The 23,555-nt window shown below is 40.0% G+C and overlaps 1 protein-coding gene across 6 annotated transcripts in view; it reads left to right on the top strand.

The window, feature by feature from the left end:
* The first annotated feature begins 17,678 nt into the window (after positions 1-17,678).
* The window catches only part of LOC132807940 (CYFIP-related Rac1 interactor A), a 205,065-nt gene continuing 199,188 nt past the window's right edge, over positions 17,679-23,555 (top strand). For 5 of the 6 annotated variants that reach the window (XM_060821845.1, XM_060821846.1, XM_060821853.1 and 2 more), the window contains exon 1: positions 17,911-18,046. The gene's annotated coding sequence lies outside the window, so the exon portion shown is untranslated. Of the gene's footprint in view, positions 17,694-17,910; positions 18,047-23,555 lie in introns of those variants that run through there. The other variant, XM_060821869.1, reaches the window with a different exon arrangement.

The raw sequence follows: 23,555 nt of genomic DNA, 5'->3' as shown, positions 1-23,555 counted from the left end.
TCTTGAACAAAGAAACAGCTTTTAGCAAAAAAAAGACTAGCTTTTTGATACTACTTATCTACCCTAAGAATCCTATATGTTTCAACAAAGTTTCTCTCTCTCTCATTCTTCTAAATGCCAATGAATGCGTCCCCATCCTATTCAATCTCTCTGCATAAGAAAATTATCTCCATACCCAAGGTCAATTTAATGAAACTTCCCAGAGTAGTACACCTTTACTTACATAAGGAGACCAAAACTGTTCGCTGTATTCCATCTGCTCTGACTAGTGCCTTGTATAGTTTAGTTACCCTTCACTACTTTTATATTCCATTCCCTTTGAAATAGAGGCCAACAGTCTATTTGCCTTTCCTGTTACTTGGGAATCATAGAATCCCTACAGTGCAGAAAAAGGCCTACATCAACCCTCTGAACAGCATCCCAGCCAGACCCATCCTATCCCCATAACCCCATATTTCCCATGGCTAATCCACCTAGTCAGCACATCCCTGGACACTATGTGGCAATTTAGCCTGGCTAATCCACCTAACCTGCACACCTTTAGACTGTGGGAGAAAACTAGAGCACCTGGAGGAAACCTGTGCAGACATGGGAAGAATGGAAAGCTACACGTAGACAGTCGCCTGAGGCTGAAATCAAAACCATTTCCCTGGTGCTGTGAAATAACATTGCTAACCACTGAGCTACTGTACTGCCACAACTCTGTTGTGGCGGCACGGTGGCACAGTGGTTAGCACTGCTGCCTCACAGCACCTGAGACCCGGGTTCAATTCCCGACTCAGGTGACTGACTGTGTGGAGTTTGCACGTTCTCCCCGTGTCTGCGTGGGTTTCCTCCGGGTGCTCTGGTTTCCTCCCACAGTCCAAAGATGTGTGGGTCAGGTGAATTGGCCATGCTAAATTGCCCGTAGTGTTAGGTAAGGGGTAAATGTAGGGGTATGGGTGGGTTTCGCTTCGGCGGGTCGGTGTGGACTTGTTGGGCCGAAGGGCCTGTTTCCACACTGTAAGTCTAATCTAATCTAAATCTAAGTCTAATCTAAACTTGGATGCTGAACTTCTTGTGGTTCATGCACAAAGACCTAGAACCTTTCCATACTTGAACCTTAACATGTTTAAGGAGAAATTGAGGTCTGCAGATGCTGGAGATCAGAGCAGAAAATGTGTTCCAGCAACACATTTTCAGCCCTTAACATGTTTACCCTTGTTGTTAATTTTTTTCATGGCTTCACTTCCTCTCTGTGGCTGTAATCTTCTCCTGCCCCTACCATCCTGTTCTAAACCTCTCCATTGTATTGAATGTGATTTCTTATGCAACTATCCAATTTTGTTTATGCGTTCACTTGTCTAGACCTCAAATTATGAAATTCTACAAAATTCAAACCTACAAATTGGGGCAGAAATACATCAAGCACTTGATGCGCCATTTGATAAGATCATGATTGATCTGATTGTGGCCTTAACTTCATTTCCCACCTAGGCCTAACCATTTTACTCCCTTGTTAATTAAGAGTCTATCTGACTGCCTTAAAATTATTCAGATTCTATTAAGTTTCTAATGCCATACCATTTGAGTGACGGCACAGAATTGCCCTTCTTAACTGGATGTACCTTGAAGATGAGAACACCAAATGAAATGGAAGCTTTTAGTGAAAATGCAGTTAAGCCAAAAAGACCTAACTACCATTGTTGCAGTTATCTGTGTTTCATGATTTTGATATATTGAGCCATTTGTTGGGCATGCTGAATGGAATTAGATTGGTGAACCAATCTATTGATAAGGACAGCTCCAAAGTGAGTTTTGTGTCTAACAAATTTGGTGGATGTAATATCTTGTAAATATCAGCTGATGTTTTATTTCAGAATTCTCGAACTTTGTTTTCCTTTTAACTCTACCATTTCTTTCTTTTATTTCTCTGTATATTTTTGTCACCTTTAAATGCCTCCAAACTTTTCCTGCTATTTGATGCTTTTGAAGTATTATTAATTATCTTACTGAGATAACCAGCCTTATAAAGCTACCTGATTTCATTTTTCCAATTCTTCAAAAAATATATTTTTTGTAATAAGTAAAGTGATTAATTCATGTCTGTGTATTGTGTATGTCATTTCTTTTCTCTATTCATTTTGAGGTTTACTGATTCTCCAGCTTCCAATTCTGATGAAAGGTCCACACCTCGAATGTTAACGCAATATTTTCTGTTTTAAGATTATGGATTGTGTAATTCCAGATTTTTAAAAAATTTCAGATTTGTACTATTTTCACAAGCAAAAACAGGAATTGCTGAAAGAGCTCAGCAGGACTGGCAGCATCTTCTGCTGCAGCAATTTCTCTTTTTATTTCTGATTTCCACCACCTGCAATTCCTTAGACATTTATTTTGCACCATGTTCTGTTTGTCTCTTTTTAAAACTCGCTGAAAATCACGCCTGAAGAAGATTGACAGCCAACTGATTAGTCCAAGAAAATAATATGATTTCCAATGTCACTCGAAACAAAAAAATACTACAGTTTTCTCCTGCCAGATTCTATGACAATGTCTAGCTATATCCTAAAACATCTTGTCATAATGTCTCGGTGATTTCCATTAAAGACCATAATCTGTTCATCCCTGTGACTGATCACCTCATTAATGGTAGTTTCCACATCAAAATTGCTTTTCAACAAAGCTGCTTTTCTGTTGTTCTGTGACCCTTAAGCCCCTTTCATTTTTCCGTAGAATATTAGTGTGCACAATCTATTTGTGTCCAATTTCTGCTTGTCTGCAGAGCCCATGGATCAGAACATAAATTCTACACAATGCATAAATTGAGTGCTTAGAGATGCTGCAGTGACCTGTAGTGCAAAGGTTTAATTGTTAGTGATTCATTGAATTTCCTAATATTACCTTTAATTCTGCTGCAGTTGGCAATAAATTGACAAAATGATTGCTGACTGACAGAAATTAATCTGCTGCTTGACATGCACCTTCTGCCACTGATGGACTTTAAGTCAGTGGGGTACAAAGGATTTGTTTACCATATTTTTACAAGTTCTGCAGTCACCTGATTGTAATAATATGATTTTTAATGCTGGGTTAATGCCAGTGTCTCTGCAAATTATGAACCTTAAGTAGACAAATGTAATATTAGGACAGGAATCCACTTTAGGATTATCAGAGCTATAAGACCATCTGTCCAAAAATGATCAGCGCTGGTTTCCAACCTTTTAAGCTAGTCTAGTAATTGCTGTGGATTATAGTTGTGTTTTAACGATTAACACTTTGGTGTTCATGCAAGTGAAGATGTCATTGCTGCATAAGGCAATAAATATCAGCATTGTGCATCCCAGAGTTAGCAATATATAGGTCAGGTATATCACTAGAATCAGTGTGACAGTGATAGTTCGAGAGAAGCAGCTGATTTAAAGATAATTAGTGCAAATTTATGAGCTTTTTTTTGTTGTGGAGTTACATTCATTAAAAACTAGTGAAACCTTGGGTATTTTAAATTTGCAAACATTCCTCCTAATTAGTGTTCTTTAGCCATTTGAAAAATTAATCAACTTTGTGTGCTGGAAGCAGCCAGCTGAAGTCCACAAAAAAGCACACAATGGAGCATTTTCATTGGGTAACTATGAAAAACCATTTTTGTTCAATCGTTGAGAAAGATAACTTATAGGCATTGAATTTATAACTTAGCCATTCTGTAAAATGAAAATAAATCATATTCATGTCCAGATGAAACACTAGACTAAGATTTAACTATGAGTCGATAAAATGTGACCTTGGAAAAAAGCATAGCAGGTCAGGCAACATTTGAGGAGCAAGGGAGACGACATTTCAGGCATAAGCCCTTCATCAGAGTTTCAGGTTATGCCTGAAACGTTGACTCTCTTGCTCCTTGGGTTCTGCCTGACCTGCTGTGCTTTTTCCAATGTCACACGTTATCAACTCTGACTTTTAGATCAGATTACTTACAGTGTGGAAACAGGCCCTTCGGCCCAACAAGTCCACACCGACCCGCCGAAGCGCAACCCACCCATAACCCCTACATATACCCCTTACCTAACACTATGGGCAATTTAGCATGGCCAATTCACCTGACCCGCACATCTTTGGACTGTGGGAGGAAACCGGAGCACCCGAAGGAAACCCACGCAGACACGGGGAGAACGTGCAAACTCCACACAGGCAGTCGCCTGAGGCGGGAATTGAACCCAGGTCCCTGGCGCTGTGAGGCAGCAGGGCTAACCACTGTGCCACCGTGCCGCCAGCATCTGCAGCATCTACAATCCTCACTATCTCCTAAAATATAGCAATTATTAAAGAAAGTGCAAACAAAAATTAAGAAAAGTTCACTGACATTTTTCAAAACATTAGGTTTATTAAAAATTCCTGTAAATTGGTGCTGAAAATAGTAAAATCATTGTCTAAAAAAAAGAAAGAAGCATATATCTGACAATAATAGGTATTTTAATCAAGATGTGAGAATTATTACCTCCTGAGAGAAGATAAGATTTCAATAGCAGGATATGCCCTTGCTGAAACAATGTAGGTTACAGTTTATCAGTTCATTATTACAGCAGTTTTCTCATATTTACAACCATAATTGGTGTGATTGGTTTACAGAGAATGGAGGTGAGATGATGGGATCTGCGGTTACTTGTGTCTATTTTGTTACTCCATCTGAAGATGGCTCAGCAGCCTGTTTTAATCCAATGGTACTTTTCCAGTGCTCAGTTCCTTCATCATGAACATTTTCAGTACCTTACAAATATCCTCTTAGTTTCTTTCAGCATGGGATAAATATCATCTGATTCCAGTAATTCATTCAGAGCACTTTTAGTCTCCCTGGGGCCTTTAGTTCATTCATAGCAATGTCATTGATTTTATTTGGATTACTGTTTAGTGAGTATGTTGCTCTTGTATTTCTTTGTGAACAACTGGAGGAAGTATTAATTCAGAATATCGATTGCTATGTGCTCAGTCTCAGTCTTTGAGAACATTGACACAGGAATAGCTGCCACATTATTGTTGTAGTCGGAAATTAATTTCTTTCTGCCATGTTCAGTCTGTTGCGGTATTTTACTTTAGGTCTCTCTTTGCTCTAGAGATCACCTATTTAACATTTATTCTGCACGTGCTGATGTTAATTCCATTAAACCTCTTTTGCTTTCTAATTCTGAATATTGTACATTTATAGGAGGATTAGCGAAATCAAAAATCTTATTAGATTCAGTAACATTACATTGTACAACTGGTTATATAGAAGAGGCACATAATCTTGTCTGCATTTGCTGGTCAGTAAATGAAAACACAAAATTATTTTTGTTTTAGTCATATATTTGATTACTTGTTTAATGAGTTACAAGTAAACAGTTCAAGTAATAAATTCAGATTAACAATGCGAAAAGTAATATTTCAAATAGATTATGCTCGTCATTTCCTGTTAAAGATTAGATTTCCATGGCTTTCATTTGTTAAAAGGTGTTAATTAAAATACCAATAAAATTAGGACATTATGAAGACAAATTCTTAACATTGCAGATGCAATAATGTTGCTAGTCAAAAATATTGCAAGCCACCGGATCTGAAATACATCAATACAGTGTTGCAAGACCTAAAGCTCCAAATAATTTGTGCTGTAGGATCTATGGTATTAAATGGTTAAGTTGAGAAAAAAATTATCCCCTTGCATAAACTGTAATTATATGCATGATACCATTTCCGTAACAAAGCAGTTACATAGCACATTCGTGACTGTGGTGATCTTAAGTGTATTTGACTGGATGGGTAACTAGGTGTGTGGGTGAGCGATTGCCTAATTATGTTCATGGATAAAACTCGTGGGTGAACAAGTGTGGGCAGATGAAATGTTGACTCTTGTTGATTGTATGGATGTCTGAGGCCTGAATGTATGGAGGTGGATTGGTGAAAAGCTGCATGGAAGAGAATGCATACAATTGTATGATTTTTCGGTGAAGGTCTTTGAATTAAATTTGTTTTGTTAAGGTAACTGTACTGGTAGGGAGGGGTTCTTTAAAATATTCTATCTCCTAATGAAAAGAAACATATTCATAAAATGTTCATTTAAAGTACATCTTTAATGTGCCTAAAAATCCATTATATAATCAGCAAATTAGATTTTGAAATTTTATGAAACAAGAAATATTATCAATTGCTTGGAATATCTGCCATGCTGGGGTATGGTTTTCTTTTGTCCACTTAACATGTCGTGCTAGATGGTGGTTTCAAATTTTACATGTGATAGTGTGATTGCTTCTCTTTGTGGTTATCTCGTCTGTTGCTGTCTTTCTTAAAGCATGATGTGGAGGTGTAGATATTGGACTGAAGTAGTCTTCACCTGATGAAGGAGCAGTGCTCCAAAAGTCTGTAATTTGAAATAAACTGTTGGACTATAATCTGGAGTTATGTGACTTATGATTCTTGTAAATCAAATTGCTGCCGTTATGGTCTGAAAAATGGACACATTTGCTCGGCTGAAACTTTAGGATGATTCAGGCCAAATCTCATTACAGCCTGGATCCAAACACGGACAAAATTGAATTTCCAGAGTGAGGTGAATATAGTGACTTCCCTTGACATCAGGCAGTATGCGAGTGTGGCATCAAGGAATCCGAGGCAAACTGAAGTCAACAGGTTTTGATGGGGGAAATTCTTTAATGGTTGGAACCAAACTTGGCACTAAAGAATATGGTTCTTTTTGTGAGGCCAAATATGTCATTCACAGAACATTCTTCAGGTCAGCATCCCAGGCCCTACCACAGTAAACCAAGTCAACTTACCTGCATCTTGAAATTTGGTGTTCACTGATGACTCACAAGTATTCAGCCCCACAACAGACCATACCCTCATGCAGTAAAACCTGGCCATCATCCAGATTTAAGCAGATAGATGGCAGGTACCATTTCCACCACAGTGCCAGGCAAAGGTCATCTCTAAGATGACAAAGCCTAAACACATTCACTAAAATACTGTAAGGATAGTGTGGACTTAAATGAGAAAGAGCTCGTGTTTTGGCAAAGGGTGCAGTAAGCACTCTGACACCCTGCCAGGTATTAATTAAGCAACTGTTTGAACAAGCAGTAATTGTGGGTGTTGCATTGCAGATGATTTGGAGCTGGCGGGGGTGGGGGGCAGTGGTTTATAGAATGCACATTTTGGTGTCAATAAAAAAGTTGATTGATCTGTGGACTAGTGGCCTGTTATCAATGACTGTCAACAACTGAATGATTGGTTCCCAGGTAACTGAGCAGCTTAAATCTGGTAACATGTGACAGAGAAAGAAAGAGAGGGAGAGAAGTGTTCAATTTGCACTCAGCTTGGAACTGGTCTCTTGATTCTCTTCAGTTAAAACTCACTTCATACCTGAAAAAAAACAGTTTATCTTTGGAGCAACGGTTGTTATAAGCTGTGACTTTTAACCAATAAACCAGAGATTTTTCAGACAGGAATTGGCCATCTTTTTGTCCCTTACCAACCAGTGGAAGCATTCAGAGAAAGATGATTGAAGGAACATGCTGGCCATCTAGAAGGTCATAAGGATCATCTCAACCTGGGAGCAAAAACTACAGAACTATCTTTCCCAGTTCTCCCCTCTATCCATAAGCTATTTGACGTTCCCTGTTTGTCTGTGTATGTGTGCAAGTGAGGGCTATAAGGGAATTAGATATTCAATTATTAGAATTAGAATTCAAATTAGAATTAAAATTAAAATTAGAATTAGGTTTTATTGCCACTTGTACTTAAGCACAGAAATACAGGAGGACAATGAAAAGTGCACAAAGTTGCCATTCTCCGGCACTATCTTAGGTATAAAGATTTGAGTGAAGAAACCATCTTAGGAACAAAAATCAAAACAACCATCTAAGATACAGAATTTAAAAAAGAACAAAAGGGGAAATACAAAAAAAAAGCGAACAATAAAGGGGGATCTTTCAGATTTAAAAGCCTTATCTCCAGTAAGGAAGTTGGTGAGGTAAATGGGCCTCCCTTAGGCCTTGGGTTTCAGAGCTGCTGCTGTCACTGGCTCTTGGAAGTCATTCCCACTGCCACTGCAGGCCCTAATCAGTATCATATTAGCATTATATGTCATGATGAAGGGTTTCAGCCCAAAACATTGACTCTCCTGCTCCTCGGATGCTGTCTGACCTGTTACTCTCTTCCAGCTTCACATCCATTGATCTTGACTTCCAGTATCTGCAGTCCTAACTGTCTCCTAGTATTATATGCTGATTGTTTATAATTGTTTACTTGTAGCTAGAGCCTAATTACTTGTAATAAAGAGTGACTTTTGTTCAGTACAGAAACCTGGCTCCTGCTTTCTATCAATCTGGGTCTCCGAGTCAGGTACATTGAGGAATACTGCATACTTTTAAAAACCTTTAACTTTAGTGATGACTGCAGGAATAGCTGGATTTAATTTCCAGTGAACTATCCCAGTGAGGTGTGGAAATTCAAAGATACTGCCAAATTGCCTTTATCTTAGAAATGATCATTCACCAAATACTGAAAAAAGACCAGCCACATAAATGATGTGGTTAATTGAATAGGTCAAAGGTTAGTTTACTTCCTGACTCCTTAAAGATTTTTTTCACACATCAGGAGTGTGATGGAATGCTTCTCAGTTCCCTGATGGCTTCAACTACAACAACACTCGAGATATTCAGCACCATCTAGGAAAAAGTATTCCACCTGATTGACACTTCATCCACCACCTTAATAATTTTAGTTTTCCGCCACATGGTAACATAGCTATAGTATGTACCATCTAGAGAATGCACTGTAGCACCTCCCAAATAATTTGTTTTGGCAAATACTTACAACCTCTATCACCTAGAATGCCCAGAGCAGCAGGCGCATTGGAACACAATCACACACGAAGTTCCTTATTTAATCACTCACTATTGTGATTTGGACCTGAGTCAGCATTCCTTCATAGCAACTAGGTTCAATTCCTGGAAATCCTTGCGAAAAAGCACAGTTGGCACCGCATTACTAAGCAGTTCAAGAAAAAGACCTGCCACCATTATAAAGGCAACCAAGTATGAATAATAAATGTTGATCTTGGCAGGGATACCCAAATCCCAGAACTTAATCAAATAAAAATGTTGGATTTGCAGTTTTTGACCCATTGCACTTTAACTTTGGCTTTCTGGCTTCAATTCAATGCAGCCTCAATGATTTGGAAATGGAATGAGGTAATAATCGACGTGTACATGTACTCTACCCACCAGGAATTAAATGAAATGAAGAGCACATGGGAGATATTTCCTCAAGCATTGACAGTAATAAAAATGCTACAAACATCCAGGACTTTAAAACATGTAAAACTTCCAGTCAGTCTGTGGCAGAGAAATTAGTAGCAGTAAGAAAAAAACTTATTAACAAAGTTCATAGGTCTATTCAAAATAATGGACGACAGTTTAAGAAATCTGCATATTAAAATAGACAAGTAAATTAGAGGCAATAAATATGTATTTTCCCAGATGGCCACTGCGAGCAACCGTGGAATTTTTCACCGCAATTAGTATGTGGTACTGGATAAAAAAATAATATTTTCTAATCCACCTTTTCAGCGATGTTATTACACATTTCTGGAGCAGGTGGGATTTGAACCTGGGCCTCCTGGCTCAATGGTAGGGTTACCAGTGACCCACAAGAGCTGCAAAAGGTTGTTCACTGCCACCAATTCTCCCTTAAATTTGTTTTGTCTCAGGTCTTTCTAGGGATTAGTGGTAGAGAATACATCGCAGTAGAGTATCTACAGAAGAACCATTATTCTCAGAAAAGAAGAAGGTTTGTTGCATGAAAGCAATAAGTACAAATACATTTCGTCGTTACTCATTAATTAGTAGGTCTTTAGGAAACTGGTGCTGCTCCACCTACTTCTTATGAAAGCGAGAATAGATGGCATTGCCTCCATACATGAATTGTGTGTAGCCTAAGAATGGGTGGTGCTAATGTAACATGAACATTAACCAAATAAAACTGAAAGAACTATAGATGTAAAACAGAAACATTAACCCCTTGAGAACAATTACCTTAGACAGCATAATATTCATTCAATCCCTACATTGTGGAAGCAGGCCAATCGGCCCATCAAGTCCACATCAACCCTCCGAAGACTGTTCCAACCAGACCCAAGCCCCCTACCTTATTACCCTGCATTTCCCATGGCTAATCCACCTAGCCTGCACATCTCTGGACACTATGTGCAATTTCGTACAGCCAATCGACCTAAACTGCACATCTTTGGACTGTGGGAGGAAACCAGAGCACTCGGAGGAAACCCATACAGACTCCACATAGATAGTCACCCAAGGGTGGAAAACTGCACCAAGTTCCTGAGCCACCCAACATATTCTTCAACAATTAGCATCACTGATGTCCAACGAAATCAAAAATAGAAAGAGGTAAGATAAATTGAATAAATTAATATCCTAACAAGTTGGAAGAACTTTAAAGATGAAAAATGTGATCCAAAAAGCAAGTGAATGAAAGCCTTGAAAAAAGTTCTGATGAAGGGTCTCTGGATTTAAAATGTTAATTATGTTTCTCCCTCTCCAGATGCTGCCAGACCTGTTGAGTTTCACCAGCACTTTCTGTTTTTATTTTCAGATTTTCACTATCCACAGTTATTTGTTTTATTTTGTATGAGTTCAAGTGTATCCCTGCTTTGGTTCAATTATTCCTTCTTTCTCTAACCTTTCACTTAAAAACCATACTTAGCCAAGACATATAGTAAAAGTCTTATGTCAGCATACACATTCTGTCATTTTCCAATATCAATTCCGATGAAACTGTCCATAAAAGTTCTGTCCTCCTTTTCCATTCTCAATGGAGGCATTGCACTACCATTTGTAAAATGGAGTAATAGCAACCACCAATAGCATGGTGGTTTAGTGGTTAGCACTGCTGCCTTATGGAGCCGAGTTCGATTCCAGACTCAGGTGACTTTGTGGAGTTCGCACAATGTCCCCATGTCTGCGTTGGTTCTCTCCAGCTGCTTCGGTTTCCTCCCACAATCCAAAGATATGCAGTTTAGGTGGATTGGCCATACTAAATTGCCCATAGTGTCCCAGGGATGTACAGGCTGGTGGGTTACCCATGGAAAATACGAGGTTACAGGGATAGGGTAGGGGGGTGGGTTTGGGTTGCATCCTCTTTGGAGGTTCGGTGTGGACCCGACATGCTGAATGGCCTGCTTCCACCCTGTAGGGATTCAGTGATTCAATGACTGAACTGGAAGTGAATTACATCTGTGCAATTTTAAAAAGGCCTCATACAAGAGATTAATATGCAAAGTTAAAGTGCATGGGATTGGAAATCATGTACTGAAATAGATTCAGAACTGTTTGACATACAGCAAACAAAGATCTCCTTCTGAGCAGCCAGCAGTGACTAGTGGGGTGCCACAGGGATCATTGCCTGAACTCCAGTTAATCACATTAATGATCCAGATTAGGAACCTTCATGTTATTCCTCCACGTTTGCCGATGACACAAGCTGGATAGGATGGTGTGCCGTGAGGAGCATACAGAGGAGCATCTGTATAATGTGGACAAGTACAAGGCAGATGCTGTATAATGTGGACAAATGTGAATTTATCCAGTTTGTTAGCAAAAAACAGTTATGCAGATTACAATATTATCTGAATGGCGATAAGTTGGGAAAGAGAGAAAAATAACAAGACTTGGGTGTCCTTAACAGCAGTCACTGAAAGTAAGTATGCAGATATGGCAGACAATGAAGAAGGCAAATGGCATGGTGGCCTTCATAGTGAGAGGTTTCAAGTACTGGAGCAGAGACGTTTTGTTGCAATTGCACAGGATATTGGTAAGACCACACCTGGAGTGCAGGTTTATTTCTTTATCTGAGGAAGCATGATCTGGCTAATGAGGGAATACAATAAAGGTTTATCAGACTGATTCTTGGGGTGGCAGATTGATGTAGAGGGAGAGGCTGGATAGGTTAAGCTTCATTCACTTGCGTTTAAAAGAATGAGGGGAGATTTCATGGAAACCTGTAAAACTCAATCAGCATTAGACAATGTAGATGTAGGAAAGATGTTCTCAAAGCCTGAGCAGTCCAGAACCAGCCTAAATCTAAGGGATAGACCTTTAGCACTGAGATGAGGAAAAGTTTCTTCACCCAGAGAGTGGTGAGCTGTGGATTCTCTTCCACAAAAAGCGGTTGAGACTAAAACATTGCTAAAGGAATCAAAGGTTATGGTGAGAAATTGGAAACAGGGTTCTAAATGGATGATCAGCCATGATCACATTGAATGATAAAGCTGTTCCTAAATTCTAAGTTTCTATATAGCAATTGATATATTGATATATAACATAAATATCATAAAAGGGAAATGCACATCCATGAGTATTTTAAAGCAGAAGTAAACTTATTAAAGCACAGTCATTAATTTTGAACTTTGGGGATGTGCACAGATAAAACAAAATATCCTAACTTTCTTCAATAGGGCGTAATCTAGTAATGACCCTGCCTAAGTTTTGAACATCTTTAGAAATAGCATTACATTAAATTGAAACAAGATGAAATCCTATTTGAAGCTCCCAGGAAAGACCAGAAACGAGAATCTGATACAGGAACTGAATTTCTGCAAGTATAAAATAATAATGGCTTTGCAACTGCCATCAGCAATAGGAGCACAGAGGAATCCTTTATTGTGACCTCATTTCATCGCCAAATCACGGTGACTAAATGGAACTGAGGTCACAAAGGCATGGTTAAAATATAGTGCATCAAACAGAGCTAATCCCAAATAGGATCAGGGATTCACTCTCATCCAGGATATAAAGTAATCATAGAGCTAAGCCGACCCAGATGTTGCATTTTAATCAGTTTCAGCATCAAGGTTGAGAACCACAGCAGCAGGCTGCATTGTGTACTAGAGACATGATTAATGTGGCTACAGTATCCTCCACATTTGGGGGCATGTTGTAATTAAAATACTATTTGCTTAGATTAGATGCATAGATCTAAGGTGTAGATCAGAGATATACATAATAGGATAGTTCCTTATACAAAACAAGTCTTTAATGTGCTTTGTTTGTGCTCATGTATATGTGTGTGTGTGAGTGTGGGGTACTTACTGCTGCTGCTAACCTATTGTGGTAATAAATCACTGGGCTTTATGACTGAATTTTCATTAAATTTAGCAAAGGAATAAGGAGTTAATAATTCAATCCTTTATATTTTTAAATATTATATATTGCATTACATAATTATTCATTTCTGTTCTAATTTGATTGAATATAAAATGGATATTTGGCTAAAAATAAAATATTAAGTTGCTAGGGAAGGTAGAATAAAACCTACTGGAAAATCTCAACAGATAAGGCAGCACATGTGGCTAAAAGAGAAAGATTAGGTTCACTTTATAGGCTGATGTCCTTTCATTGGAATTTTCTTTTCTTGTCCTTTCAATGACAGATAATTGTCTGAGCATATCATTGTAGCCAATGAGATCTTGATTATGAAAGCAGATTGTAAACATCAATCATTTTTAATGGACATCTGTTATTAATTGGAATGGTTGCTGCACCGCACTGCCACAAGATGGTGCTACGAAGTTTCTGCAGTAGGTGTGTCCAGTCCAATCAGAAAGGAGATGTTGTTGAATTTATTTCTGGGGAATGGGGTGGACCAGTTGAGAACATTCAGGGAACAGTGAGCATTGTATCATAATGTTAAAGTTGGCTATGGGAAGGACAAGGACAATCCTTTAATGAGGTAAGAATGCATCTCACCCAGATACATTAGCATCAAAGCATAGCATGCTAAATGAATAATGGGCTGTCTTTAAATAAGAGACAGATCAAGTACAGTTAAGTATATACCCCTGAAAGGTCAACAAATCCTGAGTTTCCCAAATGAGGAAAGATTCTGATGAAGCAGAAAAGCTTTGATTATGACAGAAATCATGGGTGGCATGATGACTCAGTGGTTAGGACTGCTGCCTCAAGGCACCAGGGACTCTGGTTCGATTCCAGCCTTGGGTGACTGTCTGTTGGAGTTTGTGCATTTGCCTTGTCTGTGTGGGTTTCCTCTGGGTACTCTGGTTTCCACTCACATTCCAAGATGTGCAGGTTAAGTGGATTGGCCATACTAAATTGTCCATAGTGTCCAGGGATGTGTAGTTTATGTGGATTGACCATGGTGGTTGCGGGGTTACAGTAATAATATCTGGATGGATTGTCTTCAGAGGGTCAGTGTGCACTTGATGGGCCAAATGACCTGCTTCCACACTGTAGGGATTCTATTTCTAATCTCATGTTCTAATTCAAGTCAGGTGAGTAATACAATTGAAAAGCAAGCTAAATGTATAAGGTTCTGAGACATTAAGGATGAGGTTTCTAAATTCTTGGAAGAGCAGAGTCTGATTAGAACAAGTCAACATGGATTTAGTAAGGGGAGGTCATGCCTGACAAACCTGTTGGAATTCTTTGAAGAGGTAACAAGTAGGTTAGACCAGGGAAACCCAGTGGATGTGGTCTATCTAGACTTCCTAAAGGCCTTTGATAAGGTGCCACACGGGAGGCTGCTGAGCAAGGTGAGGGCCCATGGTGTTCGAGGTGAGCTACTGGGATGGATTGAGGATTGGCTGTCTGACAGAAGGCAGAGAGTTGGGATAAAAGGTTCTTTTTCAGAATGGCAGCCGGTGACAAGCGGTGTCCCGCAGGGTTCAGTGTTGGGGCCGCAGCTGTTCACATTATATATTAATGATCTGGATGAAGGGACTGGGGGCATTCTAGTGAAGTTTGCCGATGATACGAAGTTAGGTGGACAGGCAGGTAGTACTGAGGAAGTGGGGAGGCTGCAGAAGGATCTAGACAGTTTGGGAGAGTGGGCCAGGAAATGGCTGATGGAATTCAACGTGAGCAAATGCGAGGTCTTGCACTTTGGAAAAAAAGAATAAAAGCATAGACTACTTTCTAAACGGTGAAAAAATTCGTAAAGCCAAAGTACAGAGGGATCTGGGAGTGCTAGTCGAGGATTCTCTTAAGGTAAACATGCAGGTTGAGTCCGTGATTAAGAAAGCGAATGCAATGTTGTCATTTATCTCAAGAGAGTTGGAATATAAAAGCACCATTGTGCTACTGGGACTTTATAAAGCTCTGGTTAGGCCCCATTTGGAGTACTGTGTCCAGTTTTGGTCCCCACACCTCAGGAAGGACATACTGGCACTGGAACGTGTCCAGCGGAGATTCACACGATGATCCCTGGAATGGTTGGTCTAACATACGCGGAACGGCTGAGGATCCTGGGATTGTATTCATTGGAGTTTAGAAGATTAAGGGGAGACTTAATAGAAACTTACAAGATAATACATGGCTTGGAAAGGGTGGACGCTAGGAAATTTTTTCCGTTAGGCGAGGAGACTAGGACCCGTGGACACAGCCTTAAAATTAGAGGGGGTCCATTCAGAACAGAAATGCGGAGACATTTCTTCAGCCAGAGAGTGGTGGGCCTGTGGAATTCATTGCCACAGAGTGCAGTGGAGGCCGGGACGCTAAATGTCTTCAAGGCAGAGATTGATAGATTCTTGATGTCACGAGGAATTAAGGGCTACGGGGAGAATGCGGGTAAGTGGAGTTGAAATGCCCATCAGCCATGATTGAATGGCGGAGTGGACTCGATGGGCTGAAAGGCTCTACTTCCACTCCTATGTCTTATGGTCTTATGGTCTTATGGTCTTAATTTGAAAAAGGAAATAAATGAAGGAAACAGAAAGAGTAAGAAAACACTAACAGCAAACATGAAATGGGAATGTAGAAGTCTTCCAGAAGCATATAAGCAGTAAAGTTTCATAAGAGGAGTGTGGCTGTTCATGGACCATAAATGAGATTTATGCATGTAGTGAGGGAGTATGGTTGATGCATTAAATGAATACTTTGCATTGTTTTAACAAGGATGAAATGCTGCCCAGGTCACAGTGAAGAAAGAGGTGATTCAGATACTTGAATGTTGTATAATTGGTGAGTGTGGGGTACTGGTTATACTTAAACATCAATACTAATTGAGGTGTACCCAAGGATGCTGAGGAAAGTGAGATTATAAATTGTTCATTATTTTTGGACTGGAGCAGATTTTATAGTGAAGTTTCCCCACAGATCAGCATTGGAACCTCCATGCTTACTGATTTATATTAATGGCCTAGACCATGGTATAGAGGGTACATTTTCAAAGGTTGAAGATTGTAAAGAAAGTTGGAAACATTGTGCTCTGGTGCAATAACTGGTGCACCTATCAGGACATAATACCCCAGCTCAACTCTCCACACATAGAAACATAGAAGATAGGAGCAGGAGGAGGCCATATGTTCCTTCGAGCTGCTCCGCCGTTGATCATGATCATTTCTCATTGTCCAACTCAATAGCCTAATCCTGCTTTCACCCTGTAACCTTTGATCTCATTTATCCCAAGTGCTATATCTATCTACGTCTTGAAGCCATCCGATGTATTGACATTAACTACTTCCTGTGGTAATGAATTCCACAGGATCACCATGCTCTGGGTGAAGAAATGTCTCCTCATGCACGTCCTAAATGGTTCTCCCCGAATCCTCAGCCTGTGACTCCTAGTTCTGGAAACATGCACCATCAGAAACATCCTCCTCTCATCCACTCTGCCAAGTCCTGATAGAATTTTATAAGTTTCGAGGTGATCCCTCCTAGGTTTGTGTGAACACCATTGAAAACAATCCTGACCTGGTCAATCTCTCCTCAAACGTTAGTCCTGCCAACCCCGGAATCAGTCTGGTGATTCTTCGCTGCACTCTTTCAAGAGCAAGAGCATCCTTCGCCCCCAAGGAAAGCCTTTAAAGGTGCTCTTCCAGTTTATAGATTCCTACTTCGGAAATAGAACCAGTCTGACTCAATGTTGGAATACAGACAGACTGTAATGCACACCTTTAATGCATTGTCTGAGCTGTCACCTTTTTAAAAATAAAACCTTAAGTTATCTTTGGAATATGACTTGAAAGAAGTTCTGGAATTTACATATTAATGAATCAAAACTTGCAGCCCCATTCAAAGTGAATAAAGACTTAATAGCAATCCAGGTTTGTTCAATATATTGCATTATTTGCATGACACTTTGATATTTTACTATAAATTCTGTGTCTTATGATCCTGCCCCACTAGCTACTTGACAAAGGAGCAGCACAGCAAAAGCTTGTACTTCCAAATAAAACTGTTGGGCCAGAACTTTGTGTTGTGTGATTTTTAACTTAATCCAGTTGATTAGCCCATTCCATTTGCAATGGACTGAAAGGGAGACGGACAGAGGCCACACTAGCTGTCAATCAGGCAGGCCCACCCAATTGGAAAATACGAGGGGTGGGGCATCGGGAGCTGTCAACCAGGCACAACCTCGGCTCATAGGCGGGCGAGATGGGCGGGATTCGTTTGCAGTCTCTCGGACGTAGCCCCAGCCAATAGGGTAGGGAAATGGCTTGGACTGCGATGGTTGTCAGGGTGAAGGAGACAACATTGGCTTCAGGGGCTGTCAATCACAATATGCCTTGACCAATGGGAAAGGAGCATAGGCTGGCCCCGGCGCCTTGTCAATCAGGCGGTTGGGGCGTTCGATGGGCGGGGTCCCACGTCCAGTCAATCAGGTCCCGTCTGAAGGAGAAAGCAGCACCCGACGCACGGGCGATCAATCAAGCGGTAGGTGGGGGAGGTGGGCGGGGCCACAGGCGACGTCGGTCAGGAGACACCGCTGAAGTAGGAGAGGGGGAGCGAGGTTAAAGGCGGTGTCAATCAGGAAGCACACTGGCCAATGGGAGAGGGGGAGCGGGGCTACAGGCGATGTCAGTCAGGAGGCACTTCGACCAATGGGAGAGGGGGAGTGGGGCGGGCCGGTGGGGATGGGCTGGAGCTGAGGTTGATGTGCAGCGCGAGTTGGCAGCTCGAGCTCAGGACCGTTAAGAATCAGCAGCGGTAGCGGCAGGAGAGTGAAGTGGTACCGGACACGGAGATACAGGGCACACCGACACAGCTTTACCTGGATGGTTCACAAGGTGAGGCTTCGGGGGCAGTGCGAGCATACAGGGGCTTGTGGTTTTTTTTTCTCCTGTTTATTCTCTTTTCTGTGTTCCCAGTTCCTGCAGCTTCTGCTGGGGGGGGGGGGGGGGGGGGGGGGGAAGGAAAAGTAGTGATTGAGAGCCTGGAGCTGTGTATGTGGGAAGGAGAACCGGACTAATCCGCTTTCTTGTTGTCTCAACATTAACAGGCTGAGGGGATAGACCTCTTGAGTGGGCTCTCAGATTAAAGGATGGCTTGGTGCCAGTCAGCCCAGTGTAGCCTCATGGCTGTCTGTGGCCTTTCTCTGCTTCTCTCTCTCTCTCTTCCCCAACCCCCACCATCATTGCAGCCTCTACTTAGGTTTTATGAGAGCCTTGTGCGCTTTCAAATACAAAAAAAATGTTAACTCTGCCCATTCTGCCAGCTTTAAATCAGAACAGTGTGGCTCTCGTTCTGGGCACTTGTCTCTGTGCATCTACAAAGATGATCTGCAATGCACTGGCATTGCTGCAGATCTTGACATGGGAAGGTTGATTCATTTTGCCACAGTGGCATTTCTTGTTGCCTGGAGATGAGCTGACGAGATCAAAGCTGGTTGCCAGTGGATTGCATGTATACAACTGTGATTGAAATAAATCTCTGATATTTGAGAATTCATGGCAGCTCGAGGATTGAGAGCAATGTTGCAGTGCTGTGGTATCAATTGCATTTTGCAAGTGAGGTGTTACGAGCAGTATTATTACCTTGCTGAGTTAAACTGCTGTGCAATCAAAGGACCTCTGGCTTTCCTCAGGTATTGAGGATGTCATTGAACATGTTGAAGTGTGCAGTGACTTGAGTATCTGGAGGAGTTATGCATAGTTTGTTAGCTGCTTTGTCCAGCTGCACACAGAAACTTAATGACAAGTAAAATTAATCAGTTCTGACGAGAGGAGGTGGTGATGGGAATTGATGGGGATTGGGGGGGGGGGGTGGTGGTAGCCAGATATACAGTTAGTTTAACTTTATGTCCAGTGTGTTCCATAGTCCCTTCATTGAAACTTCATTAGTATAGTATAGGTAGATTTCTGCTAATTTCTTGTATAGGTTCAACACTAACATGACAATATTTAGTATCTTTTATTTTAGAATTTGCTAAAAATTAGATCCCCCAGAGTCTTTTATACATTCACTGATCTTATCTGCTACAGTAAAAATTTCATCAGTGAATTTTGATGTTTTCTACAGTATTTCTTTTACTGTAGTTCTTTTACATTGCTGCATCAGATCTTGATGTCTGTTTCATCACTTTTCAAACATATTTTTGCCATATTTTATCTTTCCTCATAATCTATTTAAACTTGCATGGCTGCTTTGTGATGCCATTCATTGAAAAAGTATTTTTGCCTCTCAACTACTATTGGGGCTGGTTTTCTCTGATTGGTAGGCTATCCTCTTTGTATCTTTTTCATATTTATTATTATCTGCACTTTACACTTTGTGAATCCTGCTGTAAGTTTTGCAGAATTCTACATCGGTATATTAGCTGACAACACCCAGGTCTACCCACCATAACCCCTCTTGATTTCTGTTGTTTTAACATAGTTTAACTGCATGTATAATATCTAATCCTGGATGAGTAGAACAAATAAATATTGGGAAGACTATTGTCTTTTAGTCCCTGAGACCAACTCATTCTTTTGGTGTTATCTTCAGCTTGAATCAGGTCCTCACCACTCAATACCTTGCACCTGCTAGTCTGTGTTAGTACCTCATTTAAAAATACATTAATTTTAAAATTATTGACCTTGTTTCCAACTTCCTTTATAGTTTTGGCTCTGTTTGTTTCTTCAGCTCTGTTACCCTCAAATGTCTGTTTCTCCAATTCTGGCCTCTTTCACATTCCAAATTTTAATATTGCACCATTCTTTGTCTTGCATCCTAATATCTCACCCTGAACTTTGGAATTAATATGTATGAGCTCATCTGCCTGACTTTCAGATGCTTTTGAATCTGCTGAAGTCCTCTAGAGGGTGAGAATAAGGACCTCGTGGTAGATAATAAAGAAATGGCAGATGGAATGAATGAATGTTGTTCTTGAGGATGGGGAAACAAATCCCAGTAATAGTTGTAATTAAGGAGGTTGAAGGAAGAAAGGAGCTTGGTGAAATTTATTAATATTAGGGAAGTGGAAGTGAGCAAACCAATGAAGCTCTAGGTTGATAAGACTTTGGGTCCTGATGGATTTCATTCTAGGAGCAAACATGAGGTGAGTAATGAGGTAGTAGATGAATTAGTGATAACCTCACAAAACCCATCAGATTCTGGATAGGTTACATCAGATTGGAAAGTAGCAAATATAACCTCTCTACTCAAAAAGGGAGAGAGGCAGCTATAGACCACTTAGCTTGACAGCTGTCATCGGAAGGTATTCAAATTGATCATTTTAGCTTTTGAGAAATTTTAAGCTGATCTTGAAAGGCCAGCATAGTTCTCTGTTTCATCTGTTTATTAGAATTTTTGCAGAAGCAACATGTGATGTAGAGAAAAGGAAACTCAATGATTTACTGGACTTGGATTTTCCAAATTACCTTTTAAGGTTCCATGTACAATATCCTGTCATAATGTAGTAGCAGCAGTTAGATCCTAAAAGAGGTAGCTGCAGAGGTTGTAAATACATTGCTTGTAATTTTCCAAAAAATGCTTGGAGTCTGGAGAAGTGTGAGAGGATTGGAAAACTGCTAATGTTCAAAATAGGAGGGAGGCAAAAAGAAGGTAACTATAGGCTGATTGTCTAACATCTATTTTTGGAAAAATATTGGAATCAATTATTAAGGAAGTAATAGCAGCACATTTGGAAAATCATAATCTAATCAGAGTCCGCATAGCTTAATGAAGAGAAAATCGTGCCTGACTAGTTTCAACATTTTCAAGGAAATCTTAGCCAGAGTGGTTAGAAGTTGTGTTTTATTAGAACTTATGGAAAATATTTGACAAGGAACCTCACAAAAGATTAAGCCATGAGACAAGAGAACATGGTGTTGGTATTATATTGGCATGGATAGAGAATTTGCTACTGGGCAGGAAACAGTGAGCGGGATTAAAGAGTTGTTCTTCAGATTGGCAATCTGTAACCAATGGGGTTACATAGGGGTCAGAGCTGGAACCGTAACTGTTTACAATGTATATTAATGACTTTGAGGAAGGAAGTGAAAAGTGCTATAGCTTATCTTATAGACAGCAGAAAAAATAGGTGTAAAAGCAAGTTGTGAGTGGGATACTATCAATTTACAGAGTGATTTATAGGTTATACTCCATTTGCCAACTTTTACTTAATGTGGGAAAAAAATGAAGTTCATTTTGGAAGGGAGAACAAAAGAGCATTGTATTATTTAAATGGAGGAAAACTGCAGAAAGCTGCAACAAAAAGATTTGGTGCTTGTGTGTGAAAGCTAGCATACACATGCAGGTAATCAGGAAGGTGATGGAATGTTGCCCTTATTTCAAGGGAGTTGAAGTATAAGTGTAGGGAAGTCCTACACTCTTCAAGGTGTTGGTCCCATCTGGAGTACTGTGAACAGCTTTGGTCTCCTTCTTAAAAGGAAAGGTATCACTTCATTGGAGATACTTCCAAGAAGGTTCACAAGGATGATCCCTGGTATAGAAGATTGTCTTATGAGCAAAGTTTAAACAGTTGGCGACTATGCTTCTTAGAAGAATGAGAGATGATCTCATTGAGACTTATTGGATTCTTGAGGAGCTTGACGGGGTAAATGCTGAGAGGATGTTTCCCTTACAGGGAGAATCCAGGATCAGAGGGCATTGTCTCAGAAGAGGGTTGCCTATTTAAAACTGAAATGAGGAAGAATTTCTACTCTCTCTGGGACATGAAGTTTTGGAATACCTTGCTACAGCGAGCTGTGGGTGCAGAGTCTTTGTGTATATTTTAAGGCTGAGATAGATTCTTGAACAGTAGAGGGATTCAAGGGTTCTGGGAAAGTGAATGAACATGGATGTGAGGAGTGTTGGATCAGCCATTATCCTGTTAAAGGTAGAGCAGTTTTTGAGGGGCCAAATGGCCTACTCTTGTTCCTATTTCTTATGATCTAGGAGTTCATGGTGTAGTGGATAACATCCTAGCATGATTGGCAGATTGTTTTGCAACAGCTAGCCAGAGTGTATGCATAAATGAATCTTTTACAGATTGTCAGGATGGAAGAAGTGGGGTCCTGCAGAGGTCTCTGTTCGATCCTTGACTTTATCCATGTCATTGATATTAATTATAAATTAAGGAGGGCAAAGACGTGGTGGCTAAATTTGCAGAGAATACATAAAAAATGTATTGGTTAAGCATATTGTGAAGATGACATAACAAGTAAGCAGGCTAATAGGTTGAGTATGCATTTATCTGGCTGAAGTATAATGCAGAAAAAAAAAGTTTTTCACTTTCGCAAGTAGATTAAATAAGCAGAGCATGATGTAAATGGAGAACAATTGCAGAATTCTGAAGTGCATAATTTGCAGACATCTAGTATATGTGTACATTAAGTAGTTAATGCTAATATAATGTCTTTTTATTATGAGAGAAATTGAAAATAAAATTAAGATGTTACGATGCAGTTATACAAGGCATTTGTGAGACTACATCTTTAATATTGTGCATTGCTTTGGTCGTCTTCTCGAAGAAAGTGTGTTAGAAACAATTCGGGAGTTTACTGGTTTGATATGTGGAATGATTGGGTTGTGTAATGAGGGAAAATTGGGCAGGCTGGGCTTTTTCTCAATGAGGTTTAGAGGAGCACGAGGTGATTTGCTTGAAGTTTACAGAATTCTGAATGGGCTTTACAAAATGGATGTGGAAAGGATGCTTCCTTAATTGGTGATTTTTTTTTGAGATCAGGAATGCCTCTTTTTGAACAGGTATGAAGAGAACCTTGGAGGAGCAAGTTACTGCAGATGCTGGAATCTACTGTAAACAAAAAATGCTGGAAATCAGTGGGTCAGGCAGCATTCATGGAAAGAGAGTAAGCTAATGTTTTGAGTCTAGATGACTCGTCACAGCTTACTTTGTCTGCATGGATGTTGAAGAGAATCTTTTTGTGTTGAGACTTTGGAACGCTGCCTTAGAATGTGATGGCAGTGGGCACATTTAATGTTTTTAAGGTTGAAATAGATTGAATTTCTTACCGAACACAAGTCTGAGGTTATCAGGGGTAAATGCAAATGTGGAATTCAGAACAGAACTGGATCAGCCATGATGTTGTTTAATGATTTTAGCAGACTTGAAGTGCTTAGTGACCTAACTCTGCTCCTAACTTGTAAATCTACCTTTTTGAATGAAGCTTTTAGTCTCTTATCATTATTTTGTTACATAGCTTGGTGCCAGATTTTACTTTTTAAAGCTCAGTGACTGTTTTAATGGTACTCTAAGTACATGTTGGGGTCATTTGGAGATTTAAAATTAACCTTGGCAATTTTAGGTGTCTAGTTGAAAACAATCATTGTGCAGTATTAATCATAATATGT

The sequence above is a fragment of the Hemiscyllium ocellatum genome, chromosome 3 (assembly GCF_020745735.1).
Source record: "Hemiscyllium ocellatum isolate sHemOce1 chromosome 3, sHemOce1.pat.X.cur, whole genome shotgun sequence".
NCBI lineage: Eukaryota > Metazoa > Chordata > Chondrichthyes > Orectolobiformes > Hemiscylliidae > Hemiscyllium > Hemiscyllium ocellatum.
The sequence above is the reverse complement of the archived record's forward strand: the minus strand, read 5'-3'. Positions and strand labels throughout refer to the sequence as shown.